The sequence below is a fragment of the Zalophus californianus genome, chromosome 11 (assembly GCF_009762305.2).
Source record: "Zalophus californianus isolate mZalCal1 chromosome 11, mZalCal1.pri.v2, whole genome shotgun sequence".
In the NCBI taxonomy this organism is placed as follows: Eukaryota; Metazoa; Chordata; class Mammalia; order Carnivora; family Otariidae; genus Zalophus; species Zalophus californianus.
The window spans coordinates 51620050-51626049 of NC_045605.1; the positions used below are offsets into that span (position 1 = coordinate 51620050).

Below are 6000 nucleotides of genomic sequence, written 5' to 3' on the forward strand. Positions count from 1 at the left end.
GAAATTACCACAAAAAGTACTAACGTGAAAAAAAAAGGCAGTAAATATACTGGGGAGAGGGGGGACAATAGTTACAGTCCAAGTCCTGAAAAAGAAAGCAGAGCATTACTTTGTTTGACCTCAGGTGGGAACTTGCATGTAATATAACTCAAATTTTTCACCCTTCTACACATATATGAGAAAAATCATGAAAGCCCATAAGTGTTGATTTTGGGGCTACAGATAAATTTTAGTAAGTAGAATTTGCAAATATCAAATCTATGAATAATGAAGATTGGTTGTACTTGCATTTATATACATGTATACATTTAGAACTTGAAAATTAACCTGGGAGAATAATTATAAAGAATATTAGGTTATAGAGTTTATGGGGCAAAGAAGGGGACAAAGTTTATGGCAGAGCAGTAGCAAGTAAGTTTTCAATATAGAATTCGATGAAATTAAGTAAGTTGAAATAAAACACATCCAGAACTTTTGAGTAGCATTCCTGAGTCTGTTGATGAGGAAGGAGCTGGGGTGTCCATACCATGATGTGATGAAAAAAGAGATTCCAAAACTCTGCTATTGTTGCTGTGTTCTGACGTATGCTGGCGTATATTCATCCCTGAAGAGATATTACTCTATAACACTGTGGCTTACACACCAAAATTAGTCCTTCACTTCTGACAAACTAATATTTTGTGACTATTCAGAGTTCACTATCTTGACTATCCAAGTTTTTTTATTCTTCAGATCATAGTGAACACATAATTTTCAATGAGACCAAGAGGATTTGCATGATAATTCAAGAACGGCTTAGCAGTCAACAAATAGTAGGGGAGGAAAACAGTTAAGACAATAAAGATTCTTTTTTCCATGAAAATATTATATCTTCACATATATAACTGAGGATTAAAATGAAATACCCTTAAATAAGACGGACTAACTTCTGACAGCTAACTTCTAGACCCCTCAGTGGCAAAGCCAAACTCGAAATAACAGTGGCCTTTGGACATAAGGTCCATGGATATAATTCATGGGCTTTCTTTATCTTTCATAAAGTTATCTGGGAGAAAAAGCAGTGGTCATGCAAACTGCCCCAGGTCTTAAACAAAACTAACATTTGAAGAGAGCAAAATTTTTAGTCTGAAAATAGGAAACATGAAGGAAATGACCATTAGATTGATTAATTCCAAAGGATTTAGCACGTTTCTTTTCCATAGGGTGACAAACAACTTGAAAATGTTGAGGATGTCTTTCCTGGAGCTTTACAAAGGCACTTTGCTTCACTAATCTAATTCTTTGGTGGAGCCATTAATTTTGCCTCAAAGAAAAAGGGATATTTTAGCTCATAAGAAACTCCACAGTCACAAAGCAGAGACTTGATGTGATTAAAACAAGCTTTTTCCATGATAGGCTCAGCTGAGGAATTTGGATAAATGCTAATTCTGTGATTTTCATATTTCAGTGATTTGGCGCTCTTATCAGTTCCCATTATGCTAACTTTTTTTCATGAAAATGAAAAGAAAATGAGGGATTGCAGTTCAAGTTTCCTCTTAATGTGATGGCTGCCTTCTGTGAGAGTCATCAGGAAGTCAGCTCACTCAAATTTTGAAAACTGACTAGAATCCATAATTATGGATGTCTGAAGCCTGTACTCTCCTAAAGACCTGTGAATAGTCCTTGGCTTTCACACAGTCAACGGGATTCCCTGTGCTTCTGTTCTTCATCCTTAAAACACTCCCAATAGAAAGCTAGTGAGTTGCCCAGGTCATTTATGGTGGGCAGAAAAACTTGTTTCTAGAATATTCTGAATATTTAAGAAAATGGAACTATCTCCATATGATGGTATTAGGAGGTGGACCCTTTGAGAGATAGTTAGGTTTGGATGAGGTTATGAGACGAGAGTCCCCATGATGGGATTAATTTCCTTACTAAAAAAAGGAAGAGATACCAGAGCTGCTTCTGCCACAAGTAGAAATGGCAAGAAGGTGGCCATCTGAAAGCCAGGAAGAGATCCCTCACCAAGAACCAAATCTGTTGGCGCTTTGATTTTGGGCTTCTTAACGCCTCTTAGAACAGGGAGAAATAAATGTGTGTTGTTTAAGCCACCTAGTTGATGGTAATTTTTTAGAGCAGACAGAGCTATGACAAACAGCAATAAAAATAACCAATAACACAACAACAGTAATTATAATGTATCTCGTATACCATTTAGGAGAATTCTTTCTCTGTTGACCCCACCACCCAAGTTATTGAATTGAGCCTCTTCCCATTTCACAGATCATGGGAAACCAAGTATTCTCTCCCAAAGTCTGCTCAACTTCTCTGTTGTTTCATCTTCATGGACTCTCTGCTCCCTGGGCTCTTATTTCCATACACCATCTCTTTGATACTATTCCTTATCCTTGACATGCAACTTTGCATTCCTTTGCATATAAAACAGAAACACAAATCCACTTGAGTAAAACATTTGTGGGCACAACTGAGTTTGCTGAAGTTTTTTGTTGCTGTTTTGTTTGTTTGTTTGTTTTTGAGGGAGGGGAATGCTGAAATAGGAATAATGGGGAAGCAATGCAAGCAATATTAAAATCCATTTTAAATAGATTATTTCTAAATTTTTTGTGTGTGAAAACCAAAAAGTTTTACTGTTTACATTAGTTTTCTATGGCTGTTAAAACAAAATACCACAAACTTTTAGTGGCTTAAAACAATGGATATGTATTATCTCATGGTTCTAGAAGCTAGAAATCCTAAATTAGTATCACTGAGCCAAAATCAAGGTATCAACAGGACCGCGTTCCCTCAGTAAATTCTCTGGGTTGAATCCATTCCTTGCCTCTCTCAGCTTCTGCTGGTTGCTGACATTCCTTTGCTTATGGCTACATCACTCCAACTCGGCTTCTATTTTTATATTACATCTTCATCTCTGTGTGTCCAATTTCCCTCTGCCTCTGTCTTATAAGGACATTTGTGATGGCATTAGGGCCTAGGCAAATAATCCAGGATAGAGGTGCCTGGGTGGCTCAGTCATTAAGCGTCTGCCTTCGGCTCAAGTCTTGATCCCAGGGTCCTGGGATCGAGCCCCGCATCGGGCTCCCTGCTCAGGAGGGAAGACTGCTTCTCCCTCTCTCACTCTTCCTGCTTGTGTCCCCTCTCTCACTGTCTCTCTCTGTCAAATAAATAAATAAAATCTTTAAAAAAAATAATAACCAGGATAATCTCCCCATGCCAAGATCCTCAATTTAATCACATCTGAAAAGACACTTTTTTTTTTTTTCCCTTTCCCTGTAGGGTACCATTTACAGCTTCCAGAGATTTGGAGCAGATATCTTTGGGTAGTCGTTATTTATCATACAGTGTTCTCACCTAATTCCAGCCTATCTCCATTTGGTTACTTCCTCTTCTCTCTCTCTTCCCCCTCTTCTGTTTTAGTAACCTCTGCCTTCTAAGGAGAGCTAAACTCTTCTCCCTGTATTACATGAAACAAGTTGTTTCAACAACTCATCTGTTGCATACTTATGAAGGTACTCCAGACAAAAACAAAACAAAAAATATAGGAATAATAAACAAAAACCTATTTAACAGGAACCATGATTGCTACAAAGTGAGAATTTATTTTCCAATTATTACAAAAGATTTGTTTCATTTTACTTATATTATCTCTCAAAATCTCATGACAATTTAAAAATAACTGTAAATATCTTAATATTCTTGTGACAATAACTTTTTTAAGATTTATTTATTTGGGGGGGGTATGCAGAGAGAGAGGGAGAGAGAATCTCAAGCATACTCCATGCTGAGCCCTGATGAGCAGCTACATCCTACCACCCTGAGATCACAACCTGAACTGAAACCAAGAGTCAAACGCTTAACTGACTATGCCACCCAGACCCCCAATATTCTCCTGACAATTCTTAATGGAATATGGTTAGTTTCTGTATTTTATTTATTTTATTTATTTTTTATTTTTTAAAAGATTTTATTTATTTATTTATTCATTTGAGAGAGTGAGAATGAGAGATAGAGAGAGAGCACATGAGAGGGGGGCGGGTCAGAGGGAGAAGCAGACTCCCTGCTGAGCAGGAAGCCCGATGCAGGACTCGATCCTGGGACTCCAGGATCATGACCTGAGCCAAAGGCAGTCGCTTAACCAACTGAGCCACCCAGGTGCCCGTTTCTGTATTTTATTTTATTTTTTTTAAAGATTTTATTTATTTATTTGACAGAGAGAGAGAGACAGCGAGAGCAGGAACACAAGCAGGGGGAGTGGGAGAGGGAGAAGCAGGCTTCCTGCAGAGCAAGGAGCCCGATGTGGGACTCGATCCCAGGACCCTGAGATCATGACCTGAGCCGAAGGCAGACGCTTAACGACTGAGCCACCCAGGTGCCCCCGTTTCTGTATTTTAAAGATGAGGTAAAATTGGCCTCAAAAGATAGGTGACTGTGCAAGTTTATATAGCTAGGGAGGGGAGGAGCTAGAAGGAGTACTCTCTGACCCCAAGACCTCATTCTTAATCACTAAGCTTTACTGCCCCTGGAAGCTCAGCTTGCTAGTCCATAAAAAGAGATAGAAGTATCGTTAACCAAGTATTACTTGCAATGTTAAATAGAGAAGTTCAGGTGAAAATACTAAATAAATTATAGAACTTCATGCAAAAGTGACCACTGTCACCTCCGTAATTACCACCACTACTGCCACCACACTCTTGATACCACTATCACCACCAACAACAACATCACAGTCAACACTACCATCACCATCACCATCACCTCCACTACTACTGTCACCTCCTTTACCACAGGCTCTGTCATCATGAACACAACTACCACCACCCCCACTACGCCTCCATCAGCACTGAAATTGTCATCAGTATCACAGCTTTCATCACTCTCACGACCACTACTACTACCACTACTAGTACCATGACTGTCAGTACCCCTGATGCTGCTACTACCATCACCTCTAGTGGTGTGCTCAACCTGGCTCACACCAGCTCATCAAATATGACTTAGGATCTCCCTTCAACTCTGCTTTCACTGATACCACATCGGTAACTCAAAATACACCATGGTAGGGGTATTTATCCCATGAAAATTAGGAAATACTACAAACCAGCGATGTTTATCTCCCAGCACACCAGGAATCCACATGCCACCAATGCCACCATACCAGTACCACCATCATTACTACCACCAGCACTTCCAGAACTACTGCCATCATATCATTCTCAGTGTTTTCAACCCACTGTAATTATTACCATCTGAAAGATGACACTTAGTTTCTTTTCCTCAGATGAATCAGCATGTCATTGTGATTATTTATGTGGTTATGCATTAGAAAATAATGTAAATTTTGGCCTTGGTACAGGAGCCTACTATGTAAGAGCATAATGGAACATGGGGTGGGAGTGGGGTGAGGGGACATCCTCCAAGCTCAACATCCTTCTTGGCTATAAAACATGCTGTGAGGTTTTGCTAGATTTATTGGACAGGCAAAGTCTATCCACACCAAATCCATTAAAACAATCCTGCTAGCACTCCATTATTGTCACATCAGTTAGGCTGCAGGTGGCTTGAAATACATTTATCTCTAGGAATAAGAGAGAGTGGTGGTAAAGCTGACATGTCTACATACCTGGGGAGGTTTGAGGCTGTGAGTAAGGAAGCTCTTCTTTTATTATAGCATTGCACAGGGCTAAAAAGTGAGTTGAATGTGGCTTAGGATGCTGCAAATGAGGTCTTTAGTCTTTCTTTAGAGAGAAAAAGGCATAGAAAGCAAACAGGAACATACATAAAAATATTTGCTAAGCACTTGTGAACTCCGCCTTTATAATATATACACTGTATGACTGATATTATTTACATTTTACTAATAAGTGGACTGAAACTAGAAGTAAAATTACAATACGTGGCAGGAGTTCAAGTCCATCCTTTCCTACTGCATCTTATTTCCTCATAGACAGGAGGAAGGAGGACATTTAATATAAAGACTTAATAGGTACAAAAACAAAGATCCTT

General features: G+C 39.0%; 1 pseudogene; it reads right to left on the reverse strand.

Annotated features, from left to right (window-relative positions):
• The window catches only part of LOC113913687, a 72817-nt pseudogene extending 67617 nt beyond the window's left edge, over window positions 1-5200 (reverse strand).
• Window positions 5201-6000: the final 800 nt, after the last annotated feature.